At 59.0% G+C, this 23,933-nt stretch overlaps 1 protein-coding gene across 7 annotated transcripts in view; it reads left to right on the top strand.

Annotated features, from left to right (window-relative positions):
- The first annotated feature begins 9,462 nt into the window (after nt 1-9,462).
- SEMA4G (semaphorin 4G) overlaps nt 9,463-23,933 on the top strand; it is a 35,889-nt gene continuing 21,418 nt past the window's right edge. The window contains exon 1 of one of the 7 annotated variants that reach the window (XM_090057499.1): nt 9,463-9,493. The gene's annotated coding sequence lies outside the window, so the exon portion shown is untranslated. Of the gene's footprint in view, nt 9,494-9,750; nt 10,018-10,052; nt 10,546-10,586; nt 10,661-11,175; nt 11,305-19,821; nt 19,964-21,373; nt 21,491-23,933 lie in introns of those variants that run through there. The other 6 variants (XM_090057500.1, XM_090057494.1, XM_090057496.1 and 3 more) reach the window with 6 other exon arrangements.

The raw sequence follows: 23,933 nt of genomic DNA on the forward strand, positions 1-23,933 counted from the left end.
AGTCTGTGCCCAGTGGCTCAAGTAGCCACCCCTTGCTCGCGCGCCGCAGCGGCTGCCATGCCTCCTCCTGGGATGCCAGGAGGTCTCGCCGGGCCGGGATGCGGCGAGTACATGCTGCCTGCCTGAGCTGTGGGAGTGACTCTAATTATGCTGCCAGCTTGTTTTCAATTTGGTGCTGCTGGAGATTGGATTCTGCTAAGCCTCTTAGCTCGTGTTTATGCTGCCGTGATCTGTAATTAAAACGTCTTTCCGCTTCTCATTTGCCAGCTCCCCTCCCTGGGCTGGCCTGGCTCGGAGAGAGGGCACAGTCCTGTCTGCAGCTGCGTGTCGGCGAGGCGGCTTTCTGACCTGCTTCCCCCAGCCCCTCGGACTTGGGTATCTTAATGCCAGGAGTCGGGACACAGGTCCTTGTCCCTGCGGCTGCGGTGCAGGGGAAGGCTAGGGAGAGGTGAAGTGACACCCCCAAGGTCACACAGTGAGTCGGTGGCAGAACAGGGGATGGTCCCCAGGTCGCCATCCAGCACGGGGGTCACTGCCCCCTCCACGCTTAACCCTGTCAGGGCTGGCAAGAGAAGCTGAAGATCTCAGGATGGGTGCAGAGCCCTGCCCTGGGGCCAGCGGGGCATTGCTGAAGGGTTTCATCTGTGCCCCAGGGGTAGCCTCTAACAAGCCCCCCACCCTTCCCAACCCATCTCACCCAGACCCTCCAGTGCAGTCACTCCTGTAACACCCCCCTCTCACCCCCAGCCCCTTGCAGTCGGCTTTCAGACAAACCCACTGAGCCAAAGTTGGCCGTGAGAGAGTCCCTGCCTTGGGCGGTGGCTTGCGATAGCTGAAACCTCACCCAGACTTAATTGCTCCCTCCCTTGCTCCAGTGAAACGGGGCTCCCTCACCCGCCCGCTCCACCGGGGACCAGGATGATGGACGGATCGGGCCCTGCTGCGGCCTGTTTTAATGGAATACATCGTTTTAATTCCCAGGTGGCGAGCCCCAGATCTGCCATAAACCATCAGAGCGTGCATCTTTCGAGCACATCCCACCCCGAGGTTCCCGACAGACTTCACGGAGCGTGTGAACCTGCTGCTTGGCTGCAGCTGAGTCTGGGGTGGAACGCAGCAGCTATCGGCGATGATAGCCCCCGAGGTGCGGGTGAACACTGGGCTTTGTGGCTGGGGGCCCTCGTCCTTCGCAGGGGTCGTTGCTCGGGTATGGTTCAAGGTGCAGCGTTGACCGCAGCCCCAGACCCAACCTGGGCACCCCCTTTTGTGGGGGAGCTGGGGGCTGTTTGCATCTCTGCCGCAGGATGAAGGTGGCTTGGCCTCGGGTGCTGCATGCTGCTCTCCCTGCTCCCCCGCTTTGGCGTTGATCACCATTTCAGTGCGGTCTGTAGAAATCCCCCTTGATGCAGGGAGCATGGAGAGCATCTGGGGGAGGGTGTTTTAGGAGCAATCGCCCAAGAATCTGCTGCTTACAGCCAGCCCGTATCAGATCGGTTAATACAGGACGCCGTCCCACCCCACCATGCAGCCTTCTGGGGGAACAGAGGGTGGGAATTTGAGGCTTGCATCCAGGCGGTCTTCAGCGTCTTCTTGTAAGGACTCTTCCTCCAGCAAGTCACAGCGGATGTGGCCTGACGGGGATGTCCCCACTGGCAGTTCTGTTTGCAACCACCTGGTTGTGAAACCCTCGCCCCTGGCTGTGCCACGAGGGACCTGCTGCAGCCTGGAAAAAGGACCCCTCCGCCTCCTGCTTGCAGAGCAAGGGGCTTTCGAGGAGCTGGAGAGATCCCTCTCCCCCTCCGGCTGGCGGGTGCCTGCAGGGTGCTTTGCCTGGCTGCCTCGTTGCTGCCTAATGAGCTGCTTTGCTTCCTTTTTTTTTTTTTTTTTTTTTTTTTTTTAACCCAACCTTGGCTATCGGTATTTTCCTCCTGCCTCAATCAGGCCCAGCTGCACTCTGATTTCTAAGTCGCCATCAAACCTGCATGGGGCAGAGGCTGGAGCCTCTGGGAAGGCTCCTTTTATTTATAGCAGCTTTAATCCCATTAATATTTCTCTGGCTGGCACCCCTAATTGCTTTGATAGAGCTGAGCTACTGCTGAGTAGCAGCTGTGTTTGTAATCCGACATGTCCTGTAGGACCTGGTGGAGGGGCGGGAGAAAAGCTGGGTAATAGGAAGGGGGAAGCGGAGAGAGATTTAACCTGGATGTGATGCTAGCGAGGTGAGGCACCCCAGGGTCCGTGTCACCCCCATTGAGAGTGGTTCCAGCCCCAGGGCTAGTGGACGTGATCGTTGTTTTCCGGGGTCAGGCGTTGAGTTTTCCCAGCATCCCCGTTTGTGGGGCTTGTTTGTGGCTGTTCTTGGCCAGGCGGAGACTCCCCGCCTGCTCTGGAGACCTGGGTGACGTCCTGATGGCACCACCGCAGTACGTCGGGTTCATCTATACGGGAGAGCCCGGTTGCAAGGAGCCGAGAGGTGGGTTGAAATCCGCCTCGGTGGCCCTGCTCTGAGTTGATCCAGGGTAATGCTGGCCTCTCCTTGCTAGCTCCTGTTGCTCTGGAAGGGGTTGAAGCAACCCCAAGTAGCAGCTCCTCTCTGCCTGTGTGTCTGAGCCTTTAGTTTCCAAGCCCAATTATTTCTCTGGCCCGGAGCAATGAAAATCGCTTGCGTTTGTCTGTCGTGCTCCCTAGTCTCGGCCCTGCAGGGGCTGTCTGGGTTTCCATCTCCCCCTCCCTCCCCCGAAACCAGGATTGATGGATAAACACCTGGCTGATCTCAGGTTGAATTGTGAAATGCCTCCGCCTTGGCCTCTTGCAGCCCCTGCTCCTCACTGAGATTAAAAATGCCGGTTTCGGTGGGAGGGGAGGATGTTCCCTGGTCTCCCTGCACGCTTTGGTGGGTCTCAGGTTGTTTCTGAATTGCGCCGGGGCTGCCCAAAGATGCCTCTTTAGCTAATGAAGCTTTGTAACGTTTGGTTTAAAACTATGCGGCACCCAGGTCTCTCCATGCGAAGGGAACAATCGCGTCCTTGCAAGGGGAGCAGGCGACGCAGCTGGACCCAAGAGGCCTCTGGGGTTTGCACCAGGCTGGCAAGAGGAGGAGGTTATGGCAGCCAGGGCTGGTGCAGGGAGGGGGTGCCAGGGGCATGATGCAAGAAGGGCAGGGGATGGATGGGGATGGATCCAGGATTTGGCGACGTGGGGTGGGGACAGCGACCCATGCGGCAGGAGCCGGGGTTTGGATTGATCCCAAGGGGCAGCATCCGCAGCCAGTGGGCAGACGGGGATGCGTCGGGGTCTGGGGAGACATCCTTGCTGCTGAGGCTGCAAACCAGAGACCTTTGTGTCTTGACTGAGCTGGGGCTGGAGATACCGGGAGACTGAAGCATCTCGTTGCACAATGTCCCCCAGAAATCTTGGCCAGGTGCTTTCCTTACGGACTGAAGACGTGGCTGAGCAAAGCAGGTTTAGGCTGGATATCAGGAAACACTTGTGCATTGCTGGAGCCGAGAGGCCTGGGGAAGTAAGGGGCGCCGCGCTGTCGGGGGCCCCGTGTGCATCAAGTGTATCCCAGAGCTCCCGGCTCTGCCGGGTCACTGCAGACCCCCGGGGCTTGCTGCAAGGGCGCCGGGTTGCTTGTCCAGATGTGGCTGCAGTGCATTCTGGGTACTCGCATCCCTCCATTTGCCCAGCAGGGGAGTACCTGCTCTCACTAAGGTTGCACAACAGTTTTCATTCCAATCCCCTGTTTTGGTCTCTCGCAACATCCCCCTTTGGGATGAAAATGCCCGGGGTCGAGCTCTGCCCTGGCCTTTCAGGAGGGAAGGGGGAAAAAGGCAACCCCTGGGGGACAGCCAGATGCTGGTTCAGAGCAGGCTGCACCCTGAGCCCCAGCTGGGACATCCGAGGCACCTCGATCCATGCCCAGGACGGGGTTTTTCCATGCACGACCTGGGAAACTTGCCGCTGCAGCTCCATTCTCTCTGGGGCGGGAAGGTCTTGCGCCTTGCCTTGGGTAAAGCATTCCCCGAGTGCTACCGCTCCCCGCGCCGGCTGGCCTGGGAGATGGGGGCTCTGAAACAGCCGGTGTGACCGGCTCGGGCCTTCTCTGAGCCCCGTGGGCAGCAGGCTCCTGTCGTGCATCGGTAGCAGGGGGCGAGGCCTGGAGCCTGCCTCTGCCGTGGTGTAGACGAGGCTCCGGTGCTGTCGGGTGCGGAGCCCTGGGCTCCGGCACTGCGTCGCCCAACCCCTTGCTGCCGGGGGAAGGCTGCTGCTCTGAAACCCTTCCCCATCTCTCGCTCCTGTAACGAGCGGGGACGCTGCTTTGGGCTGTCTGGCTTTCATGCCTGAGCAGGCCGCCGCGTACCTCGGCCGCAGCCAGCGCGGCGTGGGGGCGGCGTGGCTACGGCGGGACCCCAGGCTGAGATCCAGGGCGCCCTGGCACAGGACTGCAAGGGGCGAGGCGGGGGGCGGAGGAGCCAGAGTTGATTAGCTGGGCTTGCTCGGGGATGTCTCCCTGCCAGCTGCCAGCCAGCTGGTTTTCTCCCATTTTGCTAAGGTTTCCACCCCAGCCCGGGGCTCCTGAGGGAGGTGAGCTGGGACTTAACTCTTCACTGGCTGGGAAGTGCCAAGGTGGCTGCTGGACAAGGGGGCAGGACCCCACCCTGCCAGGCAGCTGCAGCCAGAGCTTCAAAGCAGAGCTGTCCGGGGGCTGGGGTCTCTGGTACGACGGGGGGACGTGGACAGAGCCGGGAGGACGCGGTGGCGCTGGCTCTCGCGGCCTCTCCGTGGGGAGCAGGAACGACGCGCTGCGCCTGGACAACCACAACCGCTGCTTCTCGTTCCATTAAAACCCTATTTGAACGGGAACGACCTGGGGAGAAAGCCTTGTGCTCCCAGCAGGGTCCTGTTTCAGCAGCCTCCAAAAGGAGTTTGTCCTAAATGAACCACATCATTGTAATACCCTTTTGAAATCTTTTTTTCCCCCCAAGGTGGTTTGGAGAGAAAAATCTGCTTCCTATGTTTCCAAATGATCAACGTCATTAATGACCTGGAAGATGGCACAGGGCGCACCCTCAGCAAGTCTGCAGATGACACCAAGCTGGGGGAGTAGTAGATATGCTGGAGGGCAGGGCTAGGGTTCAGAGAGACCACGATGCATTGGAAGATCGGGCCAAAAGAAACCTCATGCGGTTCAACAAGGACAAGTGCAAAGTCCTGCACTGAGGAGGGGGCGATCCCCTGCACCGGGGCAGGCTGGGGGCGACGGGCTGGGCAGCAGCTCTGCAGAAAAGGACCTGGGGGGACAGGGGGCAAGGAGCTGGACACAAGCCAGCTGTGTGTCCCTGGTGCCAGGAAGGTGACCGGCATCCTGGGCTGCATCGGTAGGAGCGGTGCCAGCAGAGGGAGGGACGTGATTCTTCCTTTCTTTTCAGCACTGGGGAGGCCACATCTGGAGTCCTGTGTCCAGCTGTGGGCCCCCACTGCAGAAAGGATGTGGTCACGCTGGAGAGAGTCCAGTGGAGGGGAATGGAAATGGTTGGAGGCTGGAGGACGTGACTGGTGAGGAGAGGCCGAGGGACCTGGGCTGATTGAGTCTGGAGAAGAGAAGACCGAGAGGGATTGAATAGCAGCCTTCACCTCCCTGCCGGGGGGCTGCACAGAGGATGGAGCTGGGCTGGTCTCAGTGGGGGCAGGCGACAGGACAAGGAGCAATGGGCTCAGGCTGCAGCAAGGGAAGTTGAGGTTAGATATGAAGAAGTTCCTCTTAAAGCACTGAAATGGGCTTCCCAAAATGGTGGTGGAGTCTTACTCCTCGGAGGTGTTCAAGACTCGGTTAGACAAAGCCTTGACTGGGACGATGCAGTTGGGGCTGGTGCTGCTTGGAGCAGGGGGGTGGACTAGATGTGGCCTCCTGAGGTCCCTTCCACCCTCACTGTCTGTAACTTCCTAATTAGCCTGGGAGATCTTCCAAAATACTTCACTGCGTTTAAAAAAAGAAGAAGTCGTCAGCCCGACCGTTCTCAGAGCGGAGCGCAGCGTCTCGCCTGGGTTTCCTGTTCTCTGCAAAACCCTCAGTCCGGTCTCTTCATGCAGGTTTCCAGAGAGGGAGGAGGCCGGCCGGCCCAGGCTGGAGCTGGAGGCGCAGAACCACGGCCGTAGGCGAGTTGCCCTGAGCAGCGCGTGTCTCTGAGGAAGCAGACGGTGAACCACAGTGGCTGCATGCAACGTAAGCACCCCCAGAAGAGAAGTGGCTCCCAGCCTTCCCACCAGCTGCAGCATGACAGTCGTGTCCTACTTCTGTCCCCTGGCCTGCTCCAGCTCTGCCAGGGCTAGGACTATTGCACGCGAGGCCCCTGTGCTCTCCAGCTGCTGGCACTGGCCCCAGGGGCTCCCTGCTAGCCCCTGTCTTGTCTGTCTGTATCCCATGTTGTGGACCCAGATGAACCAGGACCCTCAGTGGGTATCCTCATCCTGCAGCATTTCACAGCCCCTTGGCTGGTCGTGACGTACAGCTCCATGCGCGCTGAGGGTGCTCGAAAAGGCAGGGCTCAGCTCCAGCACCGCAGGCCCAATCCGGCCGGGCCCCCTGGGCTTGCATAGGTCCCATCAGAGAGGAAGGGGCTCTGCGCGTGGCGCACCAGCCAAGGCTGCGTCAGCCCCGGACCTACGGGACCTCATCCGGCTCTGTCTGAGCACCAGGCACTTTGGAGGGAACGTCGCCAGGCAGATAACGAGACGATGACAAGGATGCAGGAGACTGCAGCGTGCATTTGATGTCTGCTGCTGGCATGGCCGCCTCATGGGCACCGCCTGTGTCTTCAGCTCTGTGCCTCAGTTTCCCCCTTGGGGAAAGCAGCCCTTTCACTCTGTCTGGTTCTCACTTCCACTCCTCTGACTGCTGGAGCAATCCTTCTGGTGCAAAGAGCTTGGACAGACAGGGCTGAACTGTCCCGATGTCGCACCTTCCTACTGGGAAATCTCTGGGTTTATCTTGTGCATCATATGTAGGTATTAGCACCGTCAGGTCCCTGGCGTGCATTACACGTATGACACAATCGGCCTGTGCATCATGCAAGAAATTCAGGCCGGCCCCACGTGCCAAGTTGTTGCGATGCCATGAAAATGTCCATCCAGCTATAGAAGGAAGTACACAGCAAGTGCCTGAAAATGGGTAAAAACACATCAGGACTCAGGGTAGAGGTGATGGCTTTTATGCGACTGTCTAGATTTCTGTAAATTTTCGCAACGAAATTAAAAAAAAATATATATATTTTTGGGTCCAAAAATCTTGGTCAAATACAAGATATCACCTCTACCACGAATCCTGATGTGCTCGTGCCTCTAGACCAATACGGCTACAACTTGTTACCCATTTTCAGGTATCCAACTTCACAGCTTTTATCCAGCTTGAACTCGAATGTGTATCGGGGCCCTTAGCTGGGCAAAGACTGCGCGGTGCCCTGCGGCACCCTGCAGAGGATCTCCTGGTGCCCTGGGGTTTGGAGGGAGAGTTGCTGACGGAGGGGGTTAGGTCATCAGGCCAGAAGACGGACAGCACCTAGCACTGATGTTGTCTGGCTCTGGCACAGGACGCCGCTATTTTCACCATCGTCGCCCTCCGGGCACTGGTGAACCGCTGACGATGCAGGAGCCGCGTTCTGCTAGCGCCAGGCCGCAGGGCCGTCGCCGCTTCCCCTGGGCTGGAGGGGGGCAGCCGCTACCACTCCCTATGTATGCCTGGCTGCTGTGCGAACAGTCAAACCACAGGCTTTTCGGGGGGCTAAGAGGGCTTGGAGCTCCCTGCTGCTCCCGTGCACGGCTGAGTCGAGCGAGCTGCGAGCCATCTCCCTCCTCTCCCGTTCACCGCAGCCTTCTGGGGCACCTCTCTACTCCTTAAGGACCCCCTGAAAAAAGGGGGTGAAATAACCCCCAGCTCGGGTGGCCCAGAAGCCGGCCCCAGCGCCAGGCCAGAAATAGCTGGCAAGGTGCCTCCGAAGAGGGAGTGCGACCACCGAGAGGATGCTGCGGTTTCCATGGCAATCGCCTGGCCTTGCCGGTGCCTTTAGTTAAAGGGGACGGTTGCAGCAGCACGAAGAAATACCAGTGCAGGGGCTCGGGGCCGTGGCAGGCCCCGTCCAGCCGCGGGCTGCGTGAAACGCCGTGGCTGGGGCGTCCTTGCAGGACCGGGCTGGTCTCGTGGCACCGTTGCAACACCCTCTCCCCTTGACCCCTGCCTCTCCGGCCAGGGGCGGGTGTGTCGCCTGCCGGTCAGGGCAGGCCGCGGCCTCCGGCATGCGCACCTTTGCCCCCCAGCCCGCAGCAGCCGCGATCCTGCTACAGGGCAGACTTCGCAGATGTGGCAATCGGAGGGCAGGGCTTTCCACAGCCGCCTTCCTCGTTCCAGCAAATCCCTTGGCCGCAGACGGGAAAAGCAGCTCCCCCAGCTCGCAGGGGCCCGGGTGGCTGCCAGCTGAGTCGGCACGACTGGGGCAGAGCGGAGGAGACGGGCAGAGGGAAACCAGGCTTGCAAGGGGAACGTCCCCCCGCCCCCTGGAGCTAAAGCGGCTGTTCCCAATCTGCCCCACAGCAGGTCTGGTGCAGCACAGAGGCTGCTTTGCGCCTGCCCCGGCAGGGCTTGGACCCGGGGTGCCGACATCTGACCTTCCCCCCTGGCCTGAATGCTGCCTCGGATCCCTTTCCACTGGGTGGGAGCCCCTGAAACGGCAAGGGGCCCTTATTGCCCTGGCTCCTGCCGGGGCGAGGATGGGGGAGAGGGCTGAGACCGGCTGATCCCAACACCCGACTCCTGCTTTGGGCTGCAGAGGAAGGGGGAAACTTCCCTGTCCCTGCCCTGGCTCTTCCCAGCCCTAGCCCGCGAGTGCCGCACGCCAGCTAGACGTGCCAAACCCCAGAGCAAATCCGCTACCCCCCAGAGTGAGGCGTGGTGGGAGACGGGGGGGGCCGTGGCTGAAGGCCAGCACTTGTGGCCTGGGTCAGATGAAGTCCACAAGCATTTTGCCGCTGACCGCTGCGGGCCCTGGAGCCCGAGACCCGACGAAAGGCCGCGGGGCCGAGGCGATGCATGGGTCTCTGCTCACCTGCCTGCGGGCCCGGCATGGGGGTTTGAGACGCAGACGTGTCTCGATCCATCGCAGCCTTGTTTTGTTTTGTTCAGGCATTTCCTATTTCACGGCCGGCTTCCTCGAGCGCACCACGGCCAGTGAAATCGCAGGATGTTTCTGGTCCTTGGTGTCCTGTTCTGGGCTGTCTGCCGTACTCTGGGAAATACCTGAACCCGGTGGGAGGGGGCGAGTGCTTTTAACAGGCTAGACTATGCCTGTTTAACTAAACCCCTGCCCCTGCCCGAGGCCTGTTTCACCCATTGCCTCTTTGCCTTTCTAAATGGGTCGCTTCACAGCTACGCAGCAGTTTAGGACGGGACGGAGGGTTCAGCGGGTGCCACGCTGGTGCTGGGGCAACGCCTGGAGCCGAGGTGGGTACCAGCCGGAGAGAGGACGGGAGGTGGAGAGTCGCCCTTACAAGCATCGAGGCGCGGATGCAAACGCCCTGTGGCTCCTGCCCTGAGCCCGTCGGCTAGGGCTGAATCATCCCATTTGACCTCGTTAATGTTTGGATTCGCCATCTCGAGCGGGGTAAACACGCCGCGTGTAGGTGTCTGATTTCCTGGCTCGAAGCGGAGTGGGCGGGAGAGGAGGAGAGACATTTATTTTGCAAGAGGGAAAGGAACAGGAGCTCGGGCAGGGGGTGTGCGGATGCCCAGGCCGCCCTCCAGGGAGGCTCCCTTCCTCTGAGGGTGACGGGGCACGAGCTCGCCCCGGCCCCGGCCCCGGCCCCGGCCCCGGCCCTTCAGGCTGTGCTGGAGGGGCCAGGCCGGCTGCCAGCACCTTCACCCCCTGGCCCGGGTCAGATGAGCATTTTGCCACCAGCTTTTGCAGGGCTGCAGCTTCCCCTCCGCCTCGGGCCACGCTCCCAAGTCTTTTAAAGCTCTCCAAGCAGGTGGGGAAGGCGCTGGCCCTACAGCCCAGCTGTGCCCCCCATCGAAGCGCCGACCTCACCCACGGACGAGGCGCTGTTGACGGCGGCCCGCCGGCTGCAGGAGGTGGCCGAGGCTCCTGGGTCTCGGTGGAACGGCCCCGAGCACCCCCGGGGGAAGCCTCCCCGAGCCGCGCCGGCCCCGCTAAGCCGGTTTGCTGCGGCCAGGCGCCTCCGGCAACCGGCGGGACAGCTCGGGAGACGGGGAAACAAGACCCACGCGCGCCCCAGGCTCCAGCCGGGCGCGTGAAGGCGCGCGCGGTGGCCGGAGCGCGCTGGGGAGCAGGGGCCGCGAAGCCCGCCGCTGGGGGTGGAGGGAGGGATGGGAGCCGGCTGGAGAGCCTGGAGGAGGAAGCGAACACGGGAATGAAGCCAGCAGCTGATCCTGGGCTGGGAGGAGCCGCAGCTTCCACCGAGGACAAAGCAATGCTGCGACGGGCCCGGGGGAGCGCGCCGCACCTGAGCCGCCTTCCCGGCAGGACTCCGGCTGCGGTGAGGCGCGGGCGGGGGCGCGGGCGCGGGCGCGGGCGCGGGCGGGGGGCGGCGGCCGGCCCGGGGCGCTCGCAGCGTGCGGGCGCCGCTCCGGCCACGAGGCCGCTGGGCGCGGGTGAGCGGGCGCCCAAACCTGCTGGGCGCGGGGCCGGCTGGTGCGGGAGGGGGTGCGCTGGGCGGGCAGGTGCGGGTGCCGCGCCGCATGCCCGGGGGGGTCGCGGCCCCCCTCTCCCGGGCGGGGCCGGCAGGTGGCAGCGCGCAGCCCGCGCGGCTGCTCCGCTCCTCGCCCGCCGACCGGCCCCGGCCCCGGCCCGGCCGCAGCGCGGGGGAGCGCCGGGGGCTGCGGACCCCCTCGCGGCATCCCCCCTCTGCGTTTTCAGGCCCGCCCTAGGGCCATCCAGCCCGGGGGGGGCGGCTTTCCCACTGCCCCCTGCTTTGCTGCCTTGCGTCTACATTCAAGAGCCCCCCGGGCCTGACGCCCCCGGACTCGGAGCGGGAGGACGGGGGCTCCCGACCCGCGCCCCGCCAGCGGGGCCCTGCGCACCTCCGCCGGAGACGGAGGCCCCGCTCGGGTGCGCCTCGCGCATTTTGATGCCGGAGGCTCGCGGCGCTCTTGTTGTGGCAACTCGGACGTTTTTCTTCGTGGCTTTGGGCTCGGCGTCTCCCCCCCACCCCCCGCCCGGCTCCTCCTGGGACCGCCCGCGGGTTCTGGCCGCCGCGGGGCTTATTCCGCAACTCTGGCACGAGCAGGAGCTCCCGGTAAGACTGATGCGTCGCCTGGGCCCGCTGGCTTCCCTGTCGCCCGTGCGAGCGGTGGGTCCCAGCAGGGCGGCTGGCCTCTGGTGCTCGGGGCATTTAGCATCCTGGGGGGTTTGAAGAGCGGGGCTGGCGGCCTCTCGGGGCGGCAGGTTGGGTGCCCCGTGGGGGCGGCGGGAATATTGTGCCTGGCTTTCGGAGCGGTTGCGTGGGAAGGGGTGGCGCGCGCGTCGGGAGAGGACACGTCCTTTTCCCCCCTCTGAACACCGGGGAGCGCGGGGCGGCTCGCCCTTCCCCTCGTGCCGGAGTCTGTGCAAAGGCTCGCCCTGGCGATGACGAATTGCCACGATCGGCGTGCAAAGGTGAAAGCTGCCTGTCTCCTTCCGGCGGCCTCCCGGCGGCTTTGGGATCCTCTCCCCTCTTGCTGGTTTTACCAGCCACATGGGACCTGGTTTCTCTTCTCTTTGTGCCCACCCATCACAGCCACACGCTTCACATCCAGAGAGAAGCCAGGGGTAGGAGGATGCCCAGGAAGCCTCTCCCGGACTCGGCCAGGCTTCGCCTTGTGCTGTGTTTTCCCACTGATTTCTCTTTTTAAATGCCCAAAGGGCTCACGGTGGGAAAGGAAGCGGGACTCTTGATTCCCATGTAGGCCCGACGCAAACACAGCTGAGCACGTGCAGGGAGCTTCTCGGGGCACAAAGTGCCGGGCGGGGTTTAAAAAAAAATGAAAATCTTGACCTTTGTCATATTCAGCTGGGAAGTGGAGTGACAAGGGGGCAGCGCCTTCAATAGGGCCCAAAAGTTAAGTGCTCAGTGGGAGCGAATAAACACAGTTCGCTAAATGTCAAGCCAAAAAACGGAAAAATGCTTTTTTGACTGTTTCTGCTGGATTTGTTTAAAGAGATGGTTTATCTTTGAATAAATAAGAAAGAAAACGGGCCTGCCTTGCGGTTAAAGCACTGGGCCATGACGGGGGGGAGCTTGCGTCATTTCCAGGGCTCCTGCGTGCCTCACGTGTCACTTTGTCTTTCCAGGCTTTGTTTTCCCACCTGTAAAATGGGGCTAATACTTCCCTACCTTGCAGGGGTGAATCCATGCCTATCGTCGAGGTGCTCGGGGGAGGGATTACGTGGGTGGTATCAGCAGACAAACACTGTAAAGAAATGTCTTTGAAACCCAAACCTCGCTGCCTGGAGGAAACGGGGAGGAAAAAACGAGTTCCCAGCAAACATGAAGCTGACTTCATTGCCCGTCATTGTTTGAGCCCAGCGAGATGTAACAAGGGCAGAGGTAGCGACAACAAACTAAAGGGCAGAAGGATCTGAAATGCTGGGGAATTTGCTAACCACTTGGTTAGGAAATTAGCTTCAAAACCGGGCTGCGAGGAGCCCCTTTAGAGCTGGAGCTCTGCTTCGCCCGATCTAATTGCTAAAACGATTCTTCTCTCGGGGAAACAAAGGACTGGAGCCACAAAGCCTTTTAAGGCTGAGCCGTGGATTGCGCACAGTGTGTTATGACAAACGCCGCCGCAGTGTTTGAAAGGAAAGACAAATGCCGGCTTGTCGGGCAACTTTTGCCTTGGCCCTGGAGGTCTGGAGCTAATGCCCGAGCAGGCGGGGAGAGGAGGCCCCCCTCCAGCCTGGCTCTCCTGAGCTGACTTGAAACAGCGAAAACCTCAGGTTTGAACCTCCTGGTGGTTATTGCCCCTTTCCACATGCTGGCCCGGGGTGCAGAGCGTGGCCCGCGTGAGGAGGGGGTGGACGTGGGTGGGTCGCCTCGGGGTAGTTGTGCCCTTCTCCTTAGCTGCCAAGCCGATGGGCTCGTCCTCTTGGCAGGGAGCACACAACCGAAATAGTCCTCCGGTGCCTTCCGGCAGCTCCACGCGCGTGCCCCGGAGGACCGGGCCACGTGGGCTTAGACGTGGGAGGGATGCATGGCTTCACGGTGGCACCCGTGAGACCCGGTTGCTTGAGCGTGGCTCCGTAGGGGTGACGGACCCACCATCCCGCCGTGCACACGGTGACGCCAGGAGGGGAGAGCAACCAGCAAGTTCGGAGGGAGGAAAGGCTCGGTTTTCTGCGATAGCCCCGAGTTGCTCCCGACGCCTGTTTGGACCAGAAGGCCCCTGCCAGCAGCCGTCAGAAAGGCTGACGGGGATGATGAAGAAGGGAACTGGAAACAAAACCGAAAGCATCGTCGTGCCCCTCTATACATCCATGGTTCGCACGGGGCTGGACACGTGCTTGGAGGACGGGGCATTGGACCACGTTGCCCAGCTCAGGGGTGGCCCTTTGCCCTCAGTCCGGCTCTGGGGTTTCGGAGGCTGCAGGGGCGGACCCCACGCAGACAGGAGGAGATTCATGGCAATTGCACACCATCCTGGCTGACCACAGGCCCGCCACCCTCAGTTGTGGGGCTCGGCGCCCTGCAGCGGGAAGGTGGGTTGCAGCGAGGAGCCAGGTCAGCTTGGCCTGTCCTCCCCTGCCCTGGGGGAAGGGATGAGCTCTCCACCCCGTACGAGAGAGGGACCCGCTCTGCACCCCCCTGCCTCTTTCAGCCAGGAGCTGCTTTTGGGGTCCGCGTTGGATCCCGTGCACCCACGGCCCTTCCAGCCCTGCTTCCCTGGGATTTCTCTGCTCCAGCTTTCGGCTGCCTGCAGGCAATTTGGGGAGCTGGAGGGCACAGGAGCCCGGGGTGAGGGGCTATAAGTCACCTCAGAGCCCAGACTGCCCTGGGTTTAGCAAAGTCTCATCCCCTCGTGCTCCGGGGCTGGGAAATCTCCCTTGAGTTGCCCAGGGCAGCTAACGGAGCGGGTTTGCAGGTCGGGATCTCCGAGCCTGGTCAAATGCATCCTGCTTTCCCCGTCCGTGTTGGGTGGAGGACGCCGTGCCTGCCAGTGCAGGGGCAGCATTAGCCTGAAAAAAATAAAAAGGCTCACGTCTCTCTGCTTCGTCACGAGATGTGCCAAGAGTTAGCTCAGCTTTTGGCCCGAGATCCGTTTCAAAGCCTTGCTCGGTCCCCTCCGTTCGGCTGCTGGTGAACGCTGAAGACTACAGGTTCTCCATGGGGTCCGGGGCTGATTCGTCTCGGCTGCTTTGAACCGTTCGCTTTCCCTTTTCAAGGTTTATTTTCTTGTTGTCATAAAAGCGTAGGAGACTCTTCTGTTTCTCAAGCTCCTGCTGAGAGTTTTGTGGATAACGTGACTCCAGGAGCAGCAGCTTTGAGAGAGGCAGGATGTTGGGAGACCAGCAGGTGAGGAGGGTGGGCTAGACGAGGAGATTGTGCCCCTTTACCCATTATGACTGACCAGGGTTTGCTCCTTTCTGAGAGCAAAAAGGTCCTCTCTGGGCACCGCGCTGACGATTACCGTATTTACTCATGTACCACGCGCACCAAAAATAAGGCTGCACGTCTTCAGGGAGGAAGCTGCTTCTGACCAGGTTGGTGAAAAGGAAGATCTTCTTTTTGTTCTGCCTTTTCAAACCCTGGTGCATGCCTCCCTGGGAGGTGTGGATGCAAATACACGTCAAGGAGTAGGGCTGGAAGAGACCGCCATCAGTTGTCTAGGCCAGCCCCCAGTTGATGGGTGGGATCGTGTGCGATTTACCTGTTGCTTTTTAGGAGGGACGCTGCTAGCCGAGATCTCTGTTTATGCAAGGGCAGATATTTTTAAAAGTTGCCAAACGCTCAACTCCCCTTTATTTCTGTGGGAGCGAGGCCTTTTGGTGTGGTGCCCTTCTGCACGGGCTTCTTAATTTACCTCTCATCGCAGCTGGCCCAGCCTCTTGGGTCGGCTCCCCCAGGCTTCACGCAGAGAGGAGGAAGGGGCTGATGCTGCGGGAGATGGGCCGGGTGTTTTGTTGCCTTGCCTTCTGCCAGGCTCCGCTTTGATCCCGCAGGGCCCTCCTTTCCGGAGGGGGGCTCCCGCTTGGCATTTCAAACCGGCTGCCAGCGACACGTCCTCGTCCCCCTCTCCTTGAAATACCAGAGCTGCCGGCCGATTTAATCGGAGGCTTGGACCGCCTCCAAGGGCCCTGAGGAGGGATGTTCTGCCTCGGGAAAGCAGTGTCCTGCCCAGACCCTGTCTCAGGGAAATGTTCGAGACTTCAAAAGGTCCATCTTCCCCCTCCCCAAATCCAGGACACGGGCAAAATCTCCCGCTTTCCTGAATCGAATGTCTCTGGAAAAAGAAACCAAACCCATTTTGGTTCGGGTCAAGTGAAACGGTCTTAACTGGACCACGTCACAGCCTGGATTGGAGCAAGTGGCACCCTTGTGCCCGTCTTCACCAGCCTTTCAGCAGCGGGATGTTGGCAGCGCCCTCGTCCCCCCGTTCACCTGTGGCAGGTGAGGCTGGGCGAGCACTGGTCTGGGATGGTTTGGACAGGGCTGATCCTGCCTCTAGCCGACTGACCTCCCCAGGTCTGTGATTTTTTTTTGCTTCCAAAATCTCACTCCAGCAACTTGGACCATTGTCCATCACGACAGCTCATTCGTCCAAGCCGACTCGTTCTGCCCCGCTAACCCCCCAGACCCTGCTTTGCTTGGTGGAAGAAACTCTGCTGCCCTGTGGCTTTAGTCTCGTCTGGGCATCTCTGATGTGAGAGATGCCCCAGCTCTTCTTTCAGCTTGGGCGTGCATTTCAAAGGCCCTTCAGGCCTGAACTCCCAGCATTCATGGGCCTGCTGGCTACTCGCCGTGGCAGGAGCGGTGGGCCGTATCCGAGATGCAACGCATTGTGCATTAAAGTCCTGAGAGAGAGTTTTTCCGTGTTAGTCTCCAGTCAGACAAGGCAGGGCAGCACCAGAGGGTGCAGACAGACGTGACAATCAAACCCTTCCAAAATGCTCCTGGTTGGGCACCGGTTCCCGGCGGCACGTGTAGGGCTGTGGCGCCGATACCAGGGGGTGGTTGGCCTGCGGCTGGGGGTGTTTTCACTTTCCTGCTTTCACTTCTCCCTCAAACTTGTGTTGAGCAAACTTCAGGAGATTGCAAATGGCTGGGATCTGCAGTGTGCTGGGCGGGGGGTGCTTGGACCCATGCTTTTTTGGTTCTTGGGGGTTTGCGGCGGTACGATGCGGGGCTGCGGTCGAGGAGGCGGTGAGGACACAGCTGCTTATTAGACTTTGATTAACCAAGCGGTGCGAGGTGGGTGATGGATAAAAAGTGCCAACATAAGGTCAAAAAAAAGTGGGCAGTAGAGTTCTGGTTGCATACCAGAGCAGCCAGGTTGCGGCTGGGTGGGGCAATGCAGTGTGGGATGTCTGGAGGACTGTGTTTGTGGTAACCAGCTCAGATGGGGACGTGATTTTCCAAGGGTGCTTCTGAACCACTCCAGGTAGATTTGAATTGGTGTATGTCTGTCTGCGTCCGTCTAGAGTGCATTTCAGCTGTTCTAGGTGTTGTGTGTGTCCCTGCCCTTGGAGACCAGCTCGTTCAGAGGGGCATAAGCTTTCATGGGCAGCAACCTACTCCGTGAACCGCTGACCTCGTTAAATACGTTCCAGATGCTTGAGTGTTGCAGATGATCCATGACCGGGCATCCTGGTGCCTGCGTGTGATGGGATTGTGCGAGTAAGGACAGTAGTTTGCTCTTTCCCGTCTTCCCCAGCCTCATTCAATGCACAGGACAGGGAGGTGCGTGGGGAAGGAGACTGAGATCTGAGCCCTCTGCATCGCTGTTTGCAAGAGTTGGGAGCTGGGGGACTCGGGAGAGGTGAGCCCTGTCCTGGGGAACGGGAGTCTACCCTGCCTCCAGCCCGAGCTCCTGTGCGATGCCAGGCGAACCACTTCCACCCAGCTGGTTGCAGGCGGCTGCCAGGTGTGCGTTTGCTACCTGCTGAGATTTGGTATCAGCAGACACTTAGCAGAAGTCCAGAGCTCTCCCAGGTGCAGGTGGATTGCACTGGAGCTGTGCTCTCAGGACTTCAGCAAATCAAGCCCTGGGGGGTGAGCTCCCCCAAAACCAGTGGAGGCTCCTGCTAACTTTGGTTTAGCTCTTATTCTCAAAGGATTGTTAAGAACACGAGAGATTTATGAAGTCCAAGGGGGTGATGGGGAAAGCACGGTGAGGAAGCCCAGAGAAATGATTCATCGCAGCCCGGTGACTGCAAGCTCCCGGGGCTGCACCTCGGATGAGCCGGGTGAAAGGAAATGGTGAATTGCTCCCGAGTCCCAGACTGGGGCAGGACTCACGGGTAGGGGCAGTCGGGGTGGAGGGGGAACAGGGCTGTGAATCCAGACTGGATCATAAGAAGGTCCCTTCCAGCCCTACTCCCCTATGGTGGCGGTAGCAGTAGTAGGTTGTCATCCTTTTTGCACGTCTGCTGCTAGAAGCCGGGTGGAGGACAGAAGAAGAGTGAAACTCAGGACTCCTAGGCTGAGCTCTGGGTCCCGGGGCGGGCTGCGTCTAGCACCTATCCATGTCTCTGTGACCCTAGCCCCGGGCAGACCCAGCTGGAAAAAAATCCCAGCGCAGGCAGTTTTCAGCTTGGCTCGGGTACCGGCGGCTGGAGACGGTCGGGTCATGGGAAGGCTCGGCTTGGCTGGCGTACGCTTGCTTCTCCCCAGCTCTGTTTGCAGAGGCTCCGGTATTTTTGTCTGCTTCAAATGCATCCTCTCTGGTCCTGTGTCTCCCGCCGTGCCTGGCTTGGACTTCGTTTGTGCTCTCCCGCACGCGCAGAGATGCACGCGCAACTCGCGCGTGGTGGAGGAGAAGGCTCGTTCGCGCGTCGGAGCGGGAGAGACATGAGAGGGCCTCTCTGGGGAGCAGAATGGCATGCTGTTGGTGCATGGAGCTGAGCAGAGCGGGACTGGTGACCCCAGCGGAGGTGGCGGGACCTGCAAAGCTCGCACCTTGCTCTGCAAATCCGCGTGCAGTTAGACTGCCTTGAACCGTGGTGCTGGCTCATTAACGGGCAGCGTTTGCGTCAGATGCTGCATTCGGCATTCATGGGGGAGGTCGTTCAGGCACTTCTGAGTGGCACTTTTCCGAGCTGATGATTCTTTTATTTATGTCAAAGCCTTCAGCCTTTCCTCCAAGAAAACCATGCCCCACACAGGTGCCGTCGGGGCATGGATCCGTCTGCCATACAGGGCAGCGAATGGATCCTGCGCTGCGGCTTTGGGAATCCTTCTTGGCTCGTCTTTTGTGCTTAAATACAGTTTAAAGCCTGGCAGATGGTTCCTCGTTCAGACAAGCCCCTGAGACGTCCCCGAGCTGATGCTTGCCTGTGTAGATGCTGCTGTTTCTTGATTTTTATAGCTTGTGCAGGTTTGGCTGGATGAATCCGGTATCTCTGAAATGAAGTGCTTTCTACCTGAGAGGAGCCATCCGCACAGCTGCCCACGTAATCCCTGTAGTTTAAGATGCCTGGGGAAAGCAGCTGGTTTGAGTCCGGCCTTGGGGTCGAAGGCACTGGATGCAGCTCCAAGGGACCGGTGCACACTGCCTGGGGTGCATCCTTTATCTCATTTCTCTGTTGATCTGGATGGGGAGACTCGCCCCACGTATCTACATCATGTCTAGCGCCATTTGAACTCTGTTTTCTGAGGTCTCTGAGTGCCGCCAACACATTCATACCAGGACCTAGCAATAGGGTGGGGGTGCTCAGAGGGCTCATAGGGAAGAAGCAGCAGCCTGTAATGCACCGAGTCCTGCTGAAACTACATTCAGTACAGGCCACTCCGCTCCACATTGGCCCTTCCAGCTAGGATTGCCTTGATGGGAACCACTTTAAAGCTGAGAGGAAGTTTCTTTGTCCACAATTAGCCTCTCCTGTTCCTGCCTGATGCAGGGGGGCCGGACCTGATGATCTTCCGAGGTCTCTTCCAGACTTGCAATCAATGAAACTATGAGTAAGATACAGGGAAAATTAAGGTCCTTTTAGTTTTTGTAAGTCTGGAAGACATTTTAGTTTTGCTTCTAGGTTTCTTACCTTTCTAGTTAGGATAAGAGAACGGGGACTTGCTCTCTTTTGAGTGTCTTAAAAGAAACAACAGCTCTTGCTATACACAGTGCAAGACTTGAATGACTTGTATCATGACCCATCACATGGAGCAGGAAATCTGTTGACGAAGATGGCGTGTTTAATGTTTCTTCACCAAAGACCGTGGCTTAGCCTGGGGGAATATTTTTAGTCAAAGGCATTCCCATGCGTCTGAATCCTGTTCTCTGGTTAATAAGCGTTGGGGGACTGTTCTGATTGAATTACTTTCTACTGGATTAAAGGAAATGAGTTTCATCAGCTGGAATGGGGGGAGCAGGGGGAATTTCTAAATGTGCTGGATGGCAGGAAGAGACTTCAGTGCTGGACGCAAGTGCCGGCTGATCCTTGATTGGAACTTCTCCGAAGCGTTGAGTGCGTGGCTGGCACGCAGGCTGGTTTTGCAATGCTTTCGAGCTGCCTGAATATCTTGGCATGCTTTCAAGCCACACAATCTAATGTAGAGTCGATACCGGTGCCAGAGGTGGAGCGGGGGCAGGTTTAGCAGTGCCTGCAGTGCGGTGGGAAGAGGCGCTGCTTCTGGTTGGAGTCGAACTCCAGGTTCGGGAGAGCTCCTGAGCTGGAAGGCATTGGAAGGGGAGAGTCCTGCGCCTGGGGCTCACTCCACGGGATCGAACGCTTTTCCTACCCTGGGGGAGATGATTTTCACGAAGGTGAGAGGGACCCTAAGGTTGTCTTGGCCGTCAAAAGAGATTTCTTAAGATTAACGAGGCTGTGGAGAGTTGGCAGGTGTTGCTCTGAGGCACGCAGAGTGTTTTCTCCGGTGGTATCTGGTTGCTGTTGATAGACCAGCTGCTGGGGGCTGGGCGTTTTGGAAAGCTGACGCTAACGAGCCGTCTTCCAGGTGACGCAGAAAAAATAGCTCAGATCTGCGTGTGGCGGTGAAAGCTCAGAAAGGTTCATTGTCGTCGGGTCGTGTACCAGCTGGTCTGATTTAAGTCAGTCCAACTTCGTAAAGCTTGCTCTTGAGAGAGATCTTAGATCCTAGGGCTGGAAGGGACCTGCAGAGGTAGCATCTAGTCCAACCCCCTGCCTGAGGCAGGATCAGCCCTGTTCAAACCAGCCCAGATAAATTCGTTGTCCAAACTCTTAGCTAAACGACCTGGTCGACCCTGATGGAGCACAAGCCATCACAGCTGAACTTGCCAAGAGAAAAGCAGCAAAGTGCAGAAGCCTGGGAGGTCCCCACAGCAGAGCATGGGCATCGCTACGCCGAGAGCATCCCCCGCCAGCGTCTGTCCAACCTCCCCTTGGACCCTGCAGTGGTGGAGAGGCCACTCTTTCCCTGCATCTCTCTCACTGCCTCTCTGCTGTAATGGCGAAATTTTTTCCCCTGCTTTCCAACCTCAACAGGTGGAGACACCGTATGTTATCCCCACTGCCCGAGGTCTTGACCAGAGACTGGTCTCCTGTATTTATACTGAGGTCCCCCCTCCTCAATCTCATGCCACTTCTCTCTCTCTCTCTCTGTGGAGATGTGTGTTTCCACTTGTTTGGCTTGCCAAGCTGACACCTCTGCACTTCGCTTCTTGTGATCTCTGTCTCACGAGGGAGTTCTCACTTTCGGCATTAGTCCTTAGGGTTTTCAGCTGCTGTTTTCACACTCATCCTGCTCATTATTGTGGTTTTTTTTTTCTTCTTCTCATTGGGCCATCCAGCAGTCAAGAGGCCCCTTTCTCCTGCACTGCTTTTCAGCACCGTAGCTTGGCCTGGCTAAGCATGTAAGGGATGTGGGAGTCGAAACCAAGCAGTTGGAGTCATAATCCAAAACGATATCTGTATTTGTAGTCCAGTTCAGGCCACAGCTCAGGTCTTTTTTGGTGGGGAGAGATGCCCGTGGGTCTCCATATGTGGTCTGCGTAGCACGAGGGATGGGTGATGTCTGCACCCTTAGGCTGGTAACCCCGAGCCGAGCCAGCCCTCTGTTATGAAACTGTGGGGAAAACCGCTTGTGAGAACTGGGGACGTGCCAGTGGGCAAGGTCCAACTTAAGACAGTTAATATTTACATCTAAGTGGACTGTGTTCAGGGCAGACCGTGTCCTCGGGAGGGAGGGACGCTGGATTTTGACCTGCGGGTGATGGTAGGCGGCTCAAGCCTCCCACTGGGCATAGCTCCTTCCTGGCTGGAGCAGCTCGGCAGCCCCCCGGGGAAATCGGCAGTGCTTCGTGATGTACCAGGTGAGCAGGGGGTACGTGCGGCTGCATCGAGGGGTAGCCACGGATGTCATGGGCTTCCTGACCCTGTGCTGAACTTGTGTCCTGAAGCATGAGTGCAGAGACCCCCTAACACCCACAAGCACCTGGCGTTACTCGAGCTGCGCTCGTACCCGTCTTCTCTGGAGATGCTGGGGGGGAGATTATATTCCTGGACTCCTCAGTGTTTTCCCAGCCAGGGTCTGTCCGTGCAAGGGGCTGCGTTTCCACGGGCTGCCGTTACCCCGATCTTCCCAACCACGGCGGTGTGGAAACGTGGCACTGGTGTTTGGGAGCAGATTTCCTCTCAAAGCTTGAAACTGTTAAACTTCCAGCACGGGCCCCCTGACTTCCACCAGCTGATGCCCCTCGTCAGCCTGTGCACACCCCCCTCCTCCCCCCCGGCTTGGGTTTTCAATCCTCGGTTTTTCTCAGCTTCAGATTTAAAAGCAGTTTTAAAAGAATAAATAAAGCTAGACGCCGAGCCGAAAGCCCGTGTCTCTGCTGGCAGGGCGAGATCCTGGTATGTTTGCAAAGGGTGCAAACGTCTCGCCTCGCCCTTCTGCATGGAGCAAAAGGTGGGATCTGGGGGTGCAGTTGGGAGAGACGGGGGGCCCGTTCTGCCTCCCTGAAGAGCTCCCGTCTGCAGGAAGGGACCGGGTCAGGTCAGACCTCTCGTGAAAGCCAGCGAGAAGCCAGTGTTCATCAAGCTCCTTCTGGACGACAGACAGGCACAAAAGCCAATCCCCGCCATGGTGTCCGCAGCCACGGGGCAGGTCTGCGGCTCCTACCGCCCCTTCTCCCTCCCACGTTCGAGGCTGGTCTCCGTCACGCCGCATCGATGGGTCTCGAGTCTAGTCCTCGAGCCACACATCTGTCCACAGAGGTTGCGGGTCTTTCCGCAGTCTAGGATTTCTCTCCCTTTCCTTCCTCCGTGCTCTTCTCTGCTTTCGGGGCCGCGTGCCTGAGTTTTTAGGACCGGAGTCTGGCTCAGCTCCAGGCCCTTTGCTCTGGTGATGGGACTTTTCCGCTGGAGGGTCCCGTGCTGCCTCTTCCGTCGTTTCCTCGTGGCTCGCTGGACCGGGGTTCGTGGCTCAGCCTGGCTCTGGGCTCCAGCGCTACTGATTTCTGAACTCAGCAGGGCCCTGCTAGATGGGGCTGGGCTGGGCCAACGCTCCTGCTGGCACCAGCCTCGCAGGGTCCTGGCTGGAGGGTCTTGCCCCCGCACTCAGGCTCAGCCCGATGCCAGATTTGGGGTCAGGAAGGGATGTTCCCTGGTCTGGACTAGGGGTTTTGCCTTCCTCTGCAGCAGGATGATGGCCCCTCGAGCATATATTAGCGCCCTTTTATAAAAGCAGGATGTTGGAGGCTGCAGCACCTCTGCTTTCCCGGGGGCAGGGGCGAGGGTGATGCGTGGGGCTGTGTCAGAGGTGACCGTACCATATTGCTCAGAGGTCGGGCACGGGGTTTGTCCGGACTGGTTTGCACGGGGCTTATCCTGCATGTCCTGTCCAGCCCCACGGCTCTGATTCTGTGATCAGGCTAGGTGAGGATTGAGTTGTGGTGGCCTGGATCAGGGTGACGGGGGGCCTACTGGGGAGAAGATGGAGGTACGGAAGTGGGAGAAGGATCAGCAGCTGGGTAGTCATCCTCCCAGCTTGCCAGATCCTCTGCCCAGCAGCAGGATTTACTGTATCGTCTCGCATACAACATGCCCCAGCATATAGTCCACACCTTGTTTCTGAAAGCCGCAACGAAGAAGAAAAGCCCTTTCCTTGTAAGAAGTCATTGAGTCGTAGCGGCAAGGGAGCTGGGCCTGCTCATTGCTCCGTTTCCAGTGAATCGGTGCAGATTTTGGTTTTGTTTGCAGCCAGGAAGAGGCAGAATCTGCTGATATGGTATCTCTCCGCTGTCATGCATGCTGCAATTTCCACCAGCTGGGTTTTGGGGGAAAAGGTGTGTGTTTGTGTGCAAGACGATATGGTATTTTACCCTCTCTCCCTTGGGGAAGGAAAACCGTGTTGCCGATTGCGACAGGTTGAGGATGATTTCACTTCCCGTGCTTGTAAAAAAATAAAATAAAATAAAATCCCGGGGTTCCTCCCTCGTAACAGATTAACCAGCATTTATGGCTCATTGGCCGGTTGTCCTTCTAGACAAAGCCACAAGCTGATTTTGGGCATAACAGGACTTAGAAACAGGGGTAGTTGCAGCAGGTGGATATCCCGGGTCTGGCAGGAGGGGAGAAGCAATGGGCCTCTCCCCTATGACTCCTGCCCTGTTCATCAGTGGTTAACACCCTTTAAACCAGCTTGTCTTGGGCTCCGGCTGCCTGGGCTGGTTAAATTTTAATTGCCATTGCTTGCCTGGCAGCGTTTGCTTTGCGATAACACAGGCCGTGGGCCCAATCGCTTCCTAGAGGAGGGAG

The sequence above is a fragment of the Crocodylus siamensis genome, chromosome 7 (genome assembly GCF_052110815.1).
Source record: "Crocodylus siamensis isolate JL-2025a chromosome 7, ASM5211081v1, whole genome shotgun sequence".
NCBI lineage: Eukaryota > Metazoa > Chordata > Crocodylia > Crocodylidae > Crocodylus > Crocodylus siamensis.